We start from the raw sequence: 17,660 nt of genomic DNA, 5'->3' as shown, positions 1-17,660 counted from the left end.
CAAATAAATAAATCAAAGCTGGATCAATTAATCCAATTTCTAAGATTTTTGGACTAGTGACCAGCCATGTTTTTCCTCAATGAAGAATGACAATATGCAGTGAGAGAGAAAAGTAAACCCTAGACGGAGACAAGAAAAAGAGTCTTAACCAAGTCATGTCCCTCTGAGTCATTCCTGAGGCCTAGCTCCAACTGTCCCCATCCTCAGTCTTAATAAATCTGCCATTCTTTTATTTCCATAAAATATTCCTTTCAACAAATTATTTTTGCATAAATTAATTTGAATTGGGTTTCCAGAATTAGAGAAGCAAGAAGAAATCAACCCCAAAGCTACCAGAAGACAAGAAGTATTCAAAATCAGAGCTGAACTGAAGTAAATGGAGACAAGAAAAAACAATTAAAAGACCAATGAATCCAGGAGTTGGTTTTTTGAAAAAAATTAGTAGATAGACAGACCACTAGCTAGACTAATAAAGAAGAAGAGAACCTAATTAGAAATAACAAAGGAAATGTTACCACTGACCCCACAGAAATAAAAAATAACCATCAGAAACTACTACAAACACCTCTATGCACACAAACTAGAAAACCTACAAGAGACAGATAAATTCCTAGACACATATGTCCTCCCAAGACTGAACCAAGAAGAGACTGATTCCCCAGAGAGACCAATAACAAGCTCCAAAATTGAATCAGTAATAAAATGCCTACCAACCAAAAAATCCCAGGACCTGATGGATTCACAGCTGAATTCTACCAGATCTACAGAGAAGAGCTGGTACCATTCCTACAAAAACTATTCCAAAAAACTGAGGAAGAGGGATTCCTCCCCAACTCATTCTATGAGGCCAGCATCATCCTGACAGACACAACAATAAAAGAAAACTGCAGGCCCATATCCTAGATGAACATCAATGCAAAAATTATCAACAAAATACTTGCAAACCAAATCCAGCAACACATCAAAAAGCTAATCCACCACAATCAAGCAGGCTTCATCCCCAGGATGCAAAGTTGATTGAACATACACAAATCAATAAATGTGACTCATCACATAAACAGAACTAAAGACAAAAACCACGTGATTATCTCAACAGATGCAGAAAAGGCCTTTATTAGTCTATTCTCACATTGCTAGAAAGAGCTACCTAAGACTGGGTAATTTATGAAGAAAGGAGGTTTCACTGACTCACAGCTCCACAGGCTGTACAGAAAGCCTGGCTGGGAGGCCTCAGAAAACTTACAATCATGGCAGAAGGTGAAGGGGAAGCAAGCACATCTTACTATGGAGGAGCAGGAAAGAGAGAGAGTGTGAAGGGGGAAGTGCTACACTCCAGATCTCGTGAGAACAACCACATCTTGTGAGAACTTACTCAGTATCATGAGAACAGCAAGGGAGACATCCGCCCCCATGATCCAATCACCTTCCACCAGGTCCCTCCGCCAACACTGGGGATTACAATTCAATATGAGATGTGGTTGGGGACACAGAGCTAAACCATATCAAGGCCACTGGTAAAATTCAACACCCCTTCATGTTAAAAAAAACTCTCAATAAACTATGTACTGAAGGAATATACCTCAAAATAATAAGCCATCTATGACAAATCCACAGCCAACATTATACTGAATGGTCAAAAGCTAGAAGCATTCCCTGTAAAAACCAGCACAAAACAAGGATGCCCCTCTCACTACTCCTATTAAAAATAGTATTAGAAGTCCTAGCCAGAGCAATTAGGCAAGAGAAAGAAATAAAGAGCATTCAAACAGAAAGAGTAGAAGTCAAACTATCTCTGTTTGCAGACAACATGATTCTGTATCTAGAAAGCCCCAGTCTCAGCCCAAAAGCTCCTTCACTGACAAACAACTTCAGCAAAGTTTCAGGATACAAAATCAATGTACAGGCCAGGCGCAGTGACTCCCGCCTATAATCCCAGCACTTTGGGAGGCCGAGGTGGGTATATCACTTGAGGTCAGGAGTTTGAGACTAGCCTGGCCAACATAGTGAAATCCTGTCTCTACTAAAAGTACAAAAATTAGCTGGGCATGGTGGCACACGCCTGAAATCCCAGCTATTCAGGAAGCTGACACACAAGAACCACTTGAACCTGGGAAGTGGAGGTTGCAGTGAGCCGAGATCATGCCACTGCACTCCTGTCTGGGCAACAGATAAATATTCTGTCTTAAAAAAAAAAAAAAAAAAAATCAATGTACAAAAATCACTAGCATTCCTATACACCAACAACAGCTAAGACAAGAGCCAAATCAGAAAGGCAATCCCATTCCAAATTGCCACAAAAAAACAAAATACCTAAGAATACAGCTAACCAGGAGGTAGAACATCTCTACACTGAGAATTACAAAACACTGCTCAAGGAAATCAGAAACAACACAAATAAATGGAAAAACATCCATGCTCATGGATAGAAAGTCATTAAAATGGCCATACTGCCTAAAGCAATTTACAAATTCAATGCTATTCCTATCAAACAACAAACAACATTCTTCCCAGAACTAGGAAAAACCTATTTTAAAATTCACATGGAACCAAAAAAAGAACCTGAACAGCCAGAGAAATGCTAAGCAAAAATAACAAAGCTGGAGGCACCACGTTACCCAACTTCAAACTATACTACAGGGCTACAGTAACCAAAACAGCATGGTACTGGTACAAAAACAGGCACACAGAACAATGGAACAAAATAGAGAGCCCAGAAATAAGGCCACACACCTATAACCATCTGATCTTTGACAAAGCTGACAAAAACAAGCAATGGGGAAAAGACTCCCTATTCAATAAATGGTGATAGGATAACTGGCTAGCCATATGCAGCACACAGAAGGTGGGCCATTTCCTTACATCATATACAAAAATTAACTCAAGATGGATTAAAGATTTAAATGTAAAACCCAAAATTATAAAAATCCTGTAAGACAACCTAAAAAATACTATCCTGGAACAAGCAAAGATTTCATGACAAAGACATCAAAGCAATCACAATAAAGCAAAAAAAGGACAAGTGGGATCTAACTAAATTCATGAGCTTCTGCACAACAAAAGAAACTATCAATAAACTACAGAGTGGGAGAAAATATTTTCAAAGTATGCATCTGACAAAGGCTACTGTCCAGCATCTATAAGGAACTTTAACAAACTTACAAGAGAAAAAAAAAAAAAAACCCCATTAAAAAGTGGGCAAAGGACATGAACAGTTTTCAAAAGAAGACATACCCATGGCCAACAACCACATGAAAAAAAGCTCAATATTACTGATAATTAGAGAAATACAAATCAAAACCACGAGATACCATCTCATACCAGTCAGAAAGCTATTATTAAAAAGCCAAAGAGTAACAGATACTGGCAAGGTTGCAGAGAAAACACTTATATACTGCTGGTGGAAGTGTAAATTAGTTCAACCATTGCAAAAAGCAGTGTGGAGAGATTCCTCAAGAGCTAAAAACAGAACTACCACTCGATCCAGCAATCTTATTACTGGATATATACTCAGAGGAATATAAATCATTCTACCATAAAGACAAATGCATGTGAATGTTCACTGCAACACTATTCATATCAGCAAAGACATGAAATCAACCTAAATGGCCATCAATGACAGACTGAATAAAGAAAATGTGATACATATACACCATGGCATACTATGCAGCCACAAAAAAGAATGAGGTCATGTCTTCCAGAACATGAATGGAGCTGGAGGTCATTATCCTTAAAAAACTAACACAGAAACAGAAAACCAAATACCACATGTTCTCACTTATAAGAGAAAGCTAAATGATGAGAACTCACGGACACAAAGAGGGGAACAACAGGCACTAGGGCCTACTTGAGGGTGGTGGGTGGGAAGAGGAAGAGGAGCAGGAAGAATAACCACTGGGTACTAGGCTTAGTATCAGTGTGAAGAAATAATCTGTACAACAAACCCCTGTGACATGAGTCTACCTATATAATAATCCTGCACATGTACCCCTGAACCTAAAAGTTTTTTTTAAAAAAACTTCATTTCTTTCCAGCCCAATGTGTCCATGGAAAACGCATCTCATCTCTACGAACACACTTTCTTTAACAGAAAAATAAGGAGTTGGGCTAGTTTATATCCAAGATCTTTGAGCTCTAAAAATTCTACACATCAATTATTTATTTTCAGAATATATCTATATATGAAGAAATGTAATATGGATAAAGACGCTGAGGTTAGGTATCGTGACTCACACCTGTAATCCCAATACTTTGGGAGGCCGAGGTGAGAGGATGACTTAAGCCTAGGAGTTCAAGACTAGCCTTGAACATTCAACTGGATAGTCAACATTCCAGTTGACTATCTCTTCTGCCATCACATAATGCACTCTGTAAAAGTATACCAAAGTACAACAGCAAGCAGAAATAAGAAGGAAAGAAAGTGAATTAATGTTTACTGTGCATATCCTACATAACTGGCATTAAGTTAACAGAAAAGCCATTACCCAATTTGTTGGGTCTGGCACAGAAAGATTCAAGGTAGAAAGTAAGAATTCATTAACTTGGCAAGCGAACATGGTTTCTGAAGCTAAGAAAAACACTAAGAAATTTCCCTGTTATTCTCTTCAACTAACGGATCCAAATAAGATCAGCAGTCAGGGGAGCCTCAGTCACTGCCCACAAAGATATAGTACCAACACAACTAAGGAAGAGAACTCAAATTATTTTTTTAATTATCTATTTTTCCTTTCCCATTAAAGCCTAAAAGCAAGGATCCAATTTCTGTGTTTGAAGCACAGAGCCTTCTGGGTTTACTAGAACACTGAGGATTTCTGAGATATGCCTGACTTAATACCTTCTAAGCTATTAGAAGAAGAATTTGAAATGCACAGTACTCAAAGGCTTCTTGGCATATAGTGTATATCTGTGTGCATGTTTTTATGTGTATGCACTTATATCTGCCTAGTTTTACAGAATTAGTAAAAATTTGAAAAAAGAGATTCATGTAAGAATTAGAATTCATAAAAACCTCTCAAATTAACTAGATTTCAAGAAAAGGCATTTTCCTTTGATTTGATAACAATTTATAACAAAGAAGAGTTTACATTTGAGACTACTTCCTAATATTGTCAGTAAAATGATTCAGCAGGATACTTATGAGGAAACTTATGAAATGTCAGGGGAAAAGTTTTCAAACCCTTAAAAAAGGATTTTCAACCTCTGATGCAGAAGTCACAATTGGCTTGGACAAGATAATCAATGACCAATTAGGACAAACAAAAAATATAAACACACAGAAGAATGGTCTGAAGAAGCTAATATTTAGGAAATACTATGACATGCCTAAAATTTCTTAAGTATTTTCTATGAAATAATATAATGCCATGTGTTTAGAAAAGCAAGAGAGAGCAGTTCCTGTTGAGTTGAAACTATTAATACAAAAACTGAGTCACTGTTACTTTGGAAAATAAAGTGAAAAATTGTTCTAGTACTGAATTGTTCTACTTGGTTTTACAATTTTTCATTCTCACAAGGCAAACAAAATCCAAAGGTATTTTACATAATTGGAAATGAAAATTATTCATGCTTTCAACAGAATCAACTAGCCTCATAACCATTTCTATTGAATAGTCCACCTAACGGATATTTTTCATTGCTTTCAGATGTTTTAAACAGGAAAGGCATTATAAAATACCATCACCTATCCAATCTTCAACACTCATGCTGCTAAATCTGCATCCTGATGTCCATCTTGACATCTGTCATGCCTTTAAATCCTGGGTCAAGCCACAAGACACCTGCTGCCTTACTGAGGGCAGAAACTGAAATATTACAGCCATGGAGTCTCTACTGCTGTTCACACAGAATCCAGTTAATTCATTTTTTTTAACAAGAGTTTGTTGGTGATGGTGGTGGTGTCAAAAATTTATTATTTAACAGACATAGTTATAAGGCAGTCTTCTCAAATTAGACATCTAAAAGACATTTCAAACTCAACACACTCAAAAATCTAACCTTTCTTTCTACCTCCAACCTACCCCTAACCTGACACCAACCTCCTGCAGGCTTTCTCATCTCAATTTATGGCAATTGCCTCCCTGCAGCTACTCTGGCCAAAAAACTTAAGAGTCATGCTACTCCTCTCTTTCTGTCCTTCCTTAAACACACACATACACCCTTTATATCTATATTCAGCAAATTCCTTTGGCTCTACCTTCAAATTATATCCAGAAATCATCTATTTCTCACCATCTCCACTGCCACTACCCAGTCCCAGTCACTGTCTCTTACTTGGATTATTTTAAAAGCATCCTTAACCAGCCTTCTTGTTTCTTTACTTGCTCTCCTATGGCCTATTTTCCAAAAAGTAGTCAGAGTGATCTTTTTAATTTAGTTCCTGTCATTGCTCTGATCAAAACCATCCAATGACTCTCCCATTTCACTCAGAATAAAAGCCAAATGACCTTCAAAAGCATTACACACCTGGTACTACAAACTACCCCACCTCACTACTCTCCTGACTCCACTTTACCTCACCTCTGTAACCTATCTTCTACAATTATCCCCCTTGTTTACTCAACTCCATTTAAAGGATCTCCTTGCTTTCCCTCAAACAACCCTGGCTTACTTGCTCTGGCTGTTCCATCACAACCCACACTTCTCCCAGATAACTGCCTGACTACCATCCTTAGTTTCCTATTCACACCTTTGCTCAAATCTCATCCTCTTGAGAGACCTATCATGCTCACCTTATTTAATACTGCTTCCCACCACCATCAAATTCCAATTTCCCCCTTTATTCTGTTCTACTTACTCCTGCTTGCCAGAGCACTTACTTACTAACAAATAATTTATTTTTGTAGTATATTAACTGTTTACTGTCTGTCACTAGAATACAACATTGTTAAAGGCAAAGATTTTTGTTTTATTCATTGATGTAACCCAAGCACCTAGAAGTACACCTGGCATAGAGCAGACAGTTGAATATTTGCTGCACAAATAAATTCCAAGATGAGTAAATTAAAAGTTTCTGAAACTCCAGGAGCCACCCAGTACTCCACAGTCCGATCAGGACTGTGCCATTGAGGGAACACTATAAGTACACTGATGGGTTTCTTTCAACTGACTAACTCACCAGTACACACTTGAACTTCTGAAGGTTTATGATACGAGACACTAAAAGATAATTTTTAAAAGAAGGAAGAGTAAATTAAAATGTTGAGATTTCCTCTCCAAATTTCCCATCTATGCAAGAAAAACAAAGAACACAGACTAGATAATGATTTTAAGAAATTACTGCTGACATTTTTAAGAGTGTGAGGATGGTGATATGGTTATGAAGGTGTCCTTGCAGCAGTACATACTGAAATATTTACATATTAAATGATGTGACTGTCTGGGATTTGCTTCATATAATCTAAGGTAGAACTGGGAGGCATAGAGGCATAGAGGAAATAAGATTGCTCCTTATTTGGTAATTGCTAAAGTTGGCAAAAGGTGACAGGAATATTTATATTAGTCTCCCTGGTTTTGTATATGCTTCAAATTTGCCAAAATAAAAAGAATAAAAAAGCCAAGTAAGGCCGGACACGGTGGTTCCCATCTGTAATCCCATCACTTTGGGACACTGAGGCGGGAGGATCACTTGAGGTCAAGAGTTCGAGACTAGCCTGGCCAACATGGTGAAATCCCGTCTCTCCTAAAAATACAAAAATTAGCCAGGCGTGGTGGCAGGCGCCTGTAATCTCAGCTACTCAGGAGGCTGAGGTGGGAGAACTGCTTGAACCCAAGAGGCAGAGGTTGCAGTAAGCAGAGATTGCGCTATCACACTCCAGCCTGGGTGACAAGAGTGAAACTCTGTCTCAAAAAAACAAAAAAAAAAAAAAATCCAAGTAATAAAAGCATGAGAAAAAGTTAGCTTAACAAAAAAAAGAAAAATACAAGCATACATTCCCTTTAGAATCTAGCACAGTGTGTGGTATCTAAATAAAATAAATGATGATAGAATAAAGTACATATCACAGCTAAAGAATAGTTTCTAGGCCGGGTGCAGTGGCTCACGCCTATAATCCCAGCCCCTTGGGAGGTCAAGGTCAGCGGATTACCTGGGCTCAGGAGTTCAAGACTAGCCTAGCCAACATGGTGAAACTCCACCTCGACTAAAACAAAAATTAGCCGGGTGTGGTGGTGGGTGCCTGTAATCCCAGCTACTCGGGAAGCTGAGGCAGGAGACCGTCAAAAAAAAAAAAAAAAAAAAAAGCCATCTCTACGCTGGGTGTGGTGTCTCACACCTGTAATTTCAACACTTTGGGAGTCTGCGGCAGGAATACTGCTTGAGGCTAAGAGTTCAAGACCAGCCTGAGCAACAGAGTGAGACTGTCTCTACAAAAAAAGAAAAAATAAAACTAAAATTAAAAAATAATTTCTATAAACTACCATAATGAGAGGAGCAGACGAAAACAAAAATTAATGACCAAAGTGAGCACCTCTTTCTGAATGAAAGAAATTGACATGTAAAACGATGGCCCTGGTGGTTGCTACTGCAGGGACAAGAAAAGAAACTTGTTTAAACAGGCGAAGCCACAGTGACTTCAAATGTGGATAACTGGAACCAAATGGGGACACACTGGAAAAGTTTTTCATCTTTTTTCAAGATAAAAGACACTGTACTTTATCCTATAAAGGTTATTTATATAAATGCAAAATATCAACAGGGACAAGAGAACATAGCTAAAATTTTATGTATCAAATAATATTGCAGCATAATTATTAGAAAAACAAGGTTCAACGTGACTAGAAAACAAATATAGCAGGAAACAAACACGATCTCAATCCCAGAAATGTCAAGTAAACAAAAAAGCACAGAAAATTTAAACCTTAGAAGTATTAAAGTGGCATAAACTAAATATAACAAAATTTGTAACCTTCAAAATATAACTTGTGCCACCTCTGGAAGCAGTTTCAACAATGCCCCCAAGTGATTAAATCTACTCTAGTTAAATATGATTATTCTATAGGTTTATGGCAAAAACATCTGTACGTACATGTTTTCTGGGAGCCATCCATCTACCTCATATATAGATTTCTTTTTAATTTTTAATTCACATTCAGGTAACTGTAGATAATAATCTAATGGAATAATCAAGTACAAAAAGGTATAAAATTTTCCTGTCAGGAATAGAAGCTGTTACGCCAGCTTACTTTGCTAATTTGCCAAAGAGTAAGATATATGCGTTTCACATTTTAGGAACACCAGATTGTTAGCTAACACCTACACAAGAACTTATATAGATCCTTTTGTAGTTCATAAGCGTGATAACTGGGTTTCCACACACATATGAGATGTGCCTCCCTCAAACCTTGCTACAGCGTTGGTACATTATCTGTCTAACATGGGAAAAAAAGACATCTCAGGTACTTATTTTAGCTTATTTGATTTTTACTTCCCTTTTACTCTAACTTGTTACAAAAATCTCAAATCTTAATGAAAACAATGAATATGACTTCTTTAACATTTACTTTCTCTTTAAAGAAATACCTGGATTTAAAACTATAAACCTCATATTTGTTTCCTATGAGTAATCATGACTAAAGAGAACCTAAGAAAGTATTTTTTCAGAGCCAATAATTCTAAGAATAGCTATTACTTCCTTCATGGATTTTTCAATTTTCCCTCAATCACCCTCACTGTTATTTCCCTGAAGCATTGTGCCAAACCACATTATGAGGGAGGGGAGACAAGAACCATCAACACTGATTTTTGAGTCATGGAAACCCAGAATAAAATTTGTCGTATTTAAGATTTTCAAAAGACCATTAGAGATATTGAATTGGCTCTCATAATCATGAAAGAATACACTATTAAGGAAATAATGAACAAAATAACTGATCTTTTAAAACAGAATGTTTTAGAATTGAAAAACAATGTATGGGCCGGGTGTGGTAGCTCACACCTGTAATCCCAGCACTTTGGAAGGCCAAAGTGGGCGGATAACTTGCGGTCAGGAGTTTGAGACCAGCCTGGCCAACACAGTGAAATCCCGTCCGTACTAAAAATACAGAAATTAGCCGAGTGTGGTAGTGTACGCCTGTAATCCTAGCTGCTCGGGAGGCTCAGGCAGGAGAATTGCTTGAATCCAGCAGGCAGAGGTTGCAGTGAGTCGAGACCGCACCACTGCACTTTAGCCTGGGCAACAGAGCATGAGCCTGTCTTAAAAAATAAAAAAAAAAATACACGAATAAAACTGCCTCCACTAAAATATATGACTCAAGACCCTACCGGTCAAGTGGGTAAAATAACATAAAATTCAGGTCTGATATGTCCATAATTTTCATATTCCATAATTTTAAGTGTTTATATTGAAGGCACTGAATTTTTTAATTTTCCTCAGTAATAAGAACTTTTTCTTTTTTTGAGACGGAGTTTTGCTTTTGTTGCACAGGCTGGAGTGCAATGGCGCAATATTGGCTCACTGCAACCTCCACCTCCCAGGTTCAAGCAACTCTCCTGCCTCAGCCTCCCAAGTAGCTGGGATTACAGGTATGCACCACACGCCCAGCTAATTTTGTATTTTTAGTAGAGACAAGGTTTCTCCATGTTGGTCAGGCTGGTCTCGAACTCCCCCCTCAGGTGATCCACCTGCCTTGGTCTCCCAAAGTGCTGGGACTACAGGAGTGAGCCACTGTGCCCGGCCCTGGCCCTCATCTCTTTTCCCATTAATGCTGGAGGGGGCACCTCACAAGCCAAGACACCTACTAGTTATTGGACTCACTCACTCTTGATGACCAAGGTGCCTGGCCAGTAATATAAACTTTTAAGTATTACTTTACATCAATTCCCCAGTACGGTGCAATCCATGCTGCTGTGGATCAGAAAATCTCATTTCCAATGCACCCTATTGCTGATCAGAAAATCCTCATTTGATTACTAAAAATATTTTCATTTTGGAAAGACTTATTTTCATGTAACCTCAACAATCATCTTAAATCAAATAAATCAAAATACTAGCCCAGAATCCAAAGAGCTTAAAAATTCAACTATTCTCAACTTACTCTCATTAGGTCAACTCCCTGAATTTAGGGATTATTTACTGTGCATCCTTCTCTCTCTGCAAGCCAAGAGTAATATCAAAAATCTGCAAATTCATTGTAAGGCTGGTTTAGTACAGTAAATAACTCCAAAATGAACTAGACAATAATGTATTTATTACCTCAAGAAACTCCTGACAGCCTTTCTCTGTATATTATAAACTAGATCTAAACCATATACGCTATGAATTTGGACATTTTGATCATTACAGCATGAATATTTAAAAATCAAGAAAAGTAGCAATTATTGACCAAAAACTATTCAATTACTTTTACAGTCTCTAAATATAATCAACTTAGAAGAGTGTTTCTAAGTCATAATAAACATCTGTATTTTGAAAAAGATTTCCAGTTGATCATGATACATATACCCAACTACTTTAAATATGCCCATTTTAGAGGAGTATGATATGTAATCTCCTTATCTAATTTAATTTATACAACATTCACACAACCAATAATTAATGGGTCTATCTTCTGTAATAGGAACTATGGTTGACTCTGAAAACACATTCATATAAAATGGGTTTTTCTGCACTTCATGAAAAGGTGTCAGCTACATGCCCAGAACTCCAAGAATATCTACATAACACAGACCATAACAGATTTTTTTTTTTTTAATTGAGATGAAGTTTCGCTCTCATTACCCAGGCTGGAGTGCAATGGCGCAATCTCAGCTCACTGCAACCTCCACCTCTCGGGTTCAAGCAATTCTCCTGCCTCAGCCTCCTGAGTGGCTGAGATTACAGGCGCCCCGCAACCACACCCGGCTAACTTTTGTATTTTTAGTAGACACAGGGTTTCATCATGTTGGCCAGGCAGAAGAGACTTTTTAAAAACAAGAGATCAGATGTATTGTGCAACGCTTAAGAAACAGAGAAGAATCAAGCAGTGTGACAGAGGGGTTGTGAATGAGCAAAATTAAGGAAACAAATTCTGTGGTTTTCCAAGTGTATTACATGGAAACTCGGGGGCTCCTTTCACCAAGAGGGATCTAAACACATCTTCTACTGACCATCATGAATTAAGATTGGGCAGTGTATCATTTTGGAACTGAACCTACTTACAAGGGTTCAAGCCCTTTGGGATACCGACAAGACGCCATTAAAACCTAACTATTTGACAGTCAACGGCCTGAGTCAGACACACCTGGGTTTAATCCTGACCTTAAGTGAGTAAATCTCTAAACTTCAACTTCGTTAAGTTTACAGGAAAAATAGTATCTACCATAGAGTTGTTGAGAAAGAGTAAAGGATATAATTCATATGTAAAGCACTGGGCACAGTGCCTGGCACATTTTAAAAAGCTAAATAAATATTAATGTTTATCACTTATCGTTCTCTTTTATGATATTATGAATCCCAGATCAGTCATTCCTGGGGCTTCAAGAAATATTGCCACCTTTCATTTTTCTTAAATCAAAAATTTAATATGATCTACATCTATCTTTCTTATAAAACATCTCAAATTCTACCATATGCTAAGACTAATACCAAGCTAGCAGAGACCTTCCACTATAAAAATGAGCAGAAGACAAAATTGATGTCCAAAAAAAATACCATTAATTCAAATTATGGATACTAGCCTAAACAATGAATGCAAATTTCTTCAGAAACAGATTTACTATGAGATACAGGAAAACATGTTTATAAAATTTCCAACTGATGTTCTCAGGACAATCCAAGAGAAGATTACAAACAAGAAACTAGAGCAGGAAGTTATGATGGGGAACAACCTAAGATTTGGAGAAACTGCAGATAAAAAATAATATGACAACAACAGCAGAACTGGCCAGCAGATTAGGTATTTCAGTAAACAGAAAAAAAAGAAAAAAAGAAAAAAGATTAAAAACTCAAAAAATTTTCCCAGAAAGAATAAAAGGATTAAGAAATATAAATGCTGAGGAAAGAAAAACACAGAGATCATATCCAAAAGAGGCAATCTAAATAAAATAATTCCACAATCAGAAAATAAAAAGAACTACAGGCCAGGCGCAGTGGCTCACGCCTGTAATCCCAGCACTTCAGGAAGCCGAGGCGGGCGGATCACGAGGTCAGGAGATCAAGATCATCCTGGCTAACACGGTGAAACCTCGTCTCTACTAAAAATACAAAAAAATTAGCCAGGCATGGTGGTGTGCACCTGTAATCCCAGCTACTCAGGAGACTGAGGCAGGAGAATCACTCGATCCCAGGAGGCGGAGGTTGCAGTGAGCCGAGATGACGCCACTGCACTCCAGCCTGTACGATAGAGCGGGACTGTCTCAAAAGAAAAAAAAAAGAAAGAAAACTTAAGAACCCTACCCAGTCACTAGTATAACAGGAATTGGAAATCAAGCAGTCTGGCTCCTCAGTCTGTGGTCTTAAACATATTACACTCTCAAAAACAATACTAGAAGGAATTTTTTCTAAACTGAAGAAAAATCTGAATCAGACATGTACAGAGTTTGAGTATATAGGGAAAAATTAATTAAAACATGCCAATATCTAAATATAGCCTAGTAAAAACATGTTATAATCCTACCAAAAAACAAGAAATCAAAAAAGATTACCTACAAAGAGGAAAAAAGGAGAAATGGAGAGGAAGGGCCAAGGGGAATCAAGTTAATCTCAGACTTAGCCCTTTCCTCTGGAAAACTAAAAGCCAGATTATAACAACCCTTAAACTTTCCCAGGCAGAAACATAAAGATCAAAATCTGAGAATCCCATACCTGCACAGGTACATAATCAAGTCCTTCTCAACTGGACAAGAACTCAGAAAAGAGATCACTCATATTATATACTCTTCCTGAAAATAATTATCCAAATATATATTCCAGGTTACCAAGAAAGAGCCAAAATTTTAAAACAAACACTCAAGGAGGGGGAAATTAGTCTATAAAGAACTAAAAGTGAACAATAAAATCAATTACACCACACTAGGGTGAAATCACTCGTGATTCAATGTAAAGACTTCCTGAAAAACCTGATTTTATACACTGGAAAATAATAATTTGTGTCAATCTAATTTCAAAGCAAACCCTGTGCCCACCATCAGTCACTACCCATTCCCCCCTTACCCCGGCTCCTGGCAACCACCTGTCTGTTGTCTGTCTCTTCCTGTTGCTTTTTCTTCTTACAACTTTTTAGACATTCCTGACTATTCAAGAGATTGTGGCTAAGGCATGCCGGCCCACCAGGTGTCAGGTAACTGATAACAATCTTAACACTTTTCCTGGGGGCAATACAGAGCCAACAGGTCACTTTCTCAGAACTGGTCTCTAAGATTTAAAATCCTACTGACAGTCCCAGGCTTTAGAATTAACTTAAGCCAGCTGGGCGCAGTGGCTCATGCCTGTAATCCCAGCACTTGGGGAGGCCAAGGTGGGCAGATCATGAGGTCAGGAGTTTGAGACCAGCATGGCCAACATGGTGAAACCCCGTCTCTACTAAAGATACAAAAAATTAGCCGGGTGTGGTGGCTCACACCTGTAATCCCAGCTACTTGGGAGGCTGGGGCAGGAGAATCGCTTGAACCCAGGAGGCGGAGGTTTCAGTGACCTGAGATCATGCCATTGCACTCTAGCCTGGGCGACAGGGTGAGACTCCATCTCCAAAAAAGAAAAGAAAAGAATTAACTGAAGCCTAATCCTGTAGACTCTCTACCACCACCACCATTAATTACCACAAGGGAGAAGAGAATGGTTACTACTGACTGAGTGCTTAGTACAAATCCAAGTAAAGAGGTACCAAAGCCAAGCAGGTCAGTGTTGACCCCAAGCTGGGCACTAAGAATGCCTGGTTTTGAATCATGGCTTCTACATGGATCAGTTTAATTACCCTGAACACGTAACTTGATCTCTCTATGCCTTAATTTTTTTCAGATGGAAGATAAATATTCCTATCTCACAGGATTGTTGTTAACATAAAATGAGTTACCATAAGTGCTTAGAACAGCACACATAAGTACTCAATAAACGCTAATTATTACTGATATCTATACTGCCTATTAAAAGATTCTCACATGTAGTCAAAATGATGACTAGAAAAAAATGATGACTATCCATAGGTTGAACCATATGAAATTGCCAGTATATGAAATTTTCTGACCTACAGAAATGGATAAACGTTTGAGATGATGGATATGCTAATTACCTGATCTGATCATTATACATTATATGTATCATATCTCACTACATACCCCATAAATATGTACAATTATAAGTCAATTAAAGAATAAAATTTTTAAATGACAATTTCACGTGGTTCAACCTAATATACACTGCTCCTAAGAGTCATACCTAAAACAAACGTACATGCCAAGTTTTTTTAAAGTATAAATCACTATCGGGCAAATTAAACAAAAAAGATACTGAAATTGGCAGATTCAGTATCAGAGGGTGATTCTGGCCAAAAGCATTAAATAGAACAAACAGGTCTTTTTATATTGATAAGTAATACAAGCCAAACTGAAACTCTCTTAGTCAAAAGCCTTTATATACCAAATAGCATAACATCAAATACATACAGCAAAAACTGTTCAAAAACAATAAAAAATTGACAGATAACACAATTCAAGCAGAAGAAAAATTAGTCACTGACAAATCAAATGCATAAGAAATTAGGATATATAAAGTGCCATTTAATTTTTATGGTTAACTGGTATATACCTAAATATTGAGCTATTACTTTAAACAAACACAAAGGTTCATTTTCAAAAGAGATCATACCCTCAGCCACAAAAAATAATAGCAACAACAACAAAAAAAAACTTTTAATAATTTTCATAGAGATTGCTTAGGATATATTTCCTCACTAAAATATAATAAAACTAAGTATCGATTACAGTTTATATCAATTAGAGGGGATTGTAATTGCTCACTTATTGTTCAACATTCCCCAGCTTTGAGTAGAACATAAGATCTGTTTCATGCACTGCTGCATCCTCAGCACCTAAACAAGTGCCTGACACATATTAAAATAAATATGTGCTGAATGAAATTAAAAAGCACTATACACTTGGTGGCAATAAAGACATCAAAAGTATAATCACAAGCTGCTTAAATTATAAAAATGAAAATACTATATATATCAAAACATTGCTGGTTTTGTACCATTATAGTACTATTACTGTGCAAATTGCCACTAGAATCTGAAAGTATCAACTGAAAAACAATTAAAACTAATAAACGATTTCAGAAAAATAACAGAACTCTTAGGACATATTAAGTATACAAAATAGTGCTAGTCATTTTATTATGTTTTTATAATAAATATATTTATAAATATGTTTAATTATAATAAAAAACATTTCATAGTTTCATGTTTTATAAATACGTAACTCTCTTAACTTGCCTTTCTTATACCACATGCAATTATTTATACCCATGGGACAAATATTATTTCCTCTTTTTTTATAGTGACATTATCTGCCCAGAGAAAAAAGGCAAGGTCTCCTCTGCAGTCATGACCATTAAGTAAAATCCCTATCTTCACCACTACCAGGACAGATATGTGGTCCCATCCAAAGACTTTCAGGCTAGCAAGACAATAAGAAAGTGACTGGAATTCCTCCCCAGGGCCCCTGAAACTGTAGAAATAATCTCAACCAGCTCATAATTAACCTTCGCCTAAAAACAATATCTGTTTTCTAGGAATTTCATACTTTACTTAGCTATCTATGAATAGAATACAGAACCCCCCCACCCTGCAATGTAAATCTTACTTTTAGACATATCTAAAAATTTTTTAAAATACATTTCTTATGAAGATAGGAGATAATCAGTATTATCTCCTATTTTATTAATAAATTAATCAATTTATAATAAATCAATTAATAATATAAATTTTATTAAGCAAACCTGCCAGATAGAAAACATACTAATTCAGCAATTTTCTTTCAGACCAGCTGTATCTCATTACCCTCCTCCAAACAGGGGTGACAGAAACCTATTTATGATAAAATATCAATAAAACAGGTATGTAACAATAAAATTATGATATATACAGAACATACAAAGAATACTAGTAAATTTTACTGAAGCGCATAAAAAGTCTGACAAACAGAGACATATAATTTTCCAGGAGAGCAGAACTCAGAAAACAAACCATATAAATGGCTAGTCACATCAGCCTAACTTTAAGAAAATGGAGCAACTATGATGTATCATAATTTCTAAAGATGACCCAAAAATAGAAGAAAAATAATTAAATACTTACCCAAAATATGCCAAATATTTAATGTGCCTACCATGAATTCATTCATTCAAACACTAACTGGAAGTCTACAATGTACTTAACACAACAAGCTGAGAATTTAGAGATGAATTAAAGTTGTGGCTTCCTCAGGCCCCTAATACCTACAACAATGGAGTGTCCCTGCAGCTTCTCAAATCACCACATACACCTTGTGGATTATTTGACCTCTTTAAACATAAAGGAAAACAAAAATTTCAGCACTTCCAAACAATTCTTCCCAACTCCCCCAAAATAAAGTTTAGTCTCTTAAAGCAAACCAGTTGTCTTATAGGTTCCTGATCCTGAATACAAAATAAAAATGAGAATATCCCAAAACATAAGAATTAAAGGAACAGCACTAGTTACATGTGTTAAGTCCA

General features: G+C 36.9%; 1 protein-coding gene and 1 non-coding gene across 16 annotated transcripts in view; one reads left to right on the top strand and one right to left on the bottom strand.

The window, feature by feature from the left end:
- Positions 1–17,660, bottom strand: part of LOC105484451 (RAB GTPase activating protein 1 like) — a 796,528-nt gene that overhangs the window by 739,505 nt on the left and 39,363 nt on the right. The gene's annotated exons all lie outside the window — the stretch shown is intronic.
- On the top strand, positions 9,268–9,369 carry LOC112427242 (small nucleolar RNA U13). The gene has a single exon (XR_003018752.1). It is a non-coding gene; the product is annotated as a small nucleolar RNA U13 (small nucleolar RNA).

This window comes from Macaca nemestrina, chromosome 1 (assembly GCF_043159975.1).
Source record: "Macaca nemestrina isolate mMacNem1 chromosome 1, mMacNem.hap1, whole genome shotgun sequence".
NCBI lineage: Eukaryota > Metazoa > Chordata > Mammalia > Primates > Cercopithecidae > Macaca > Macaca nemestrina.
The sequence above is the reverse complement of the archived record's forward strand: the minus strand, read 5'-3'. Positions and strand labels throughout refer to the sequence as shown.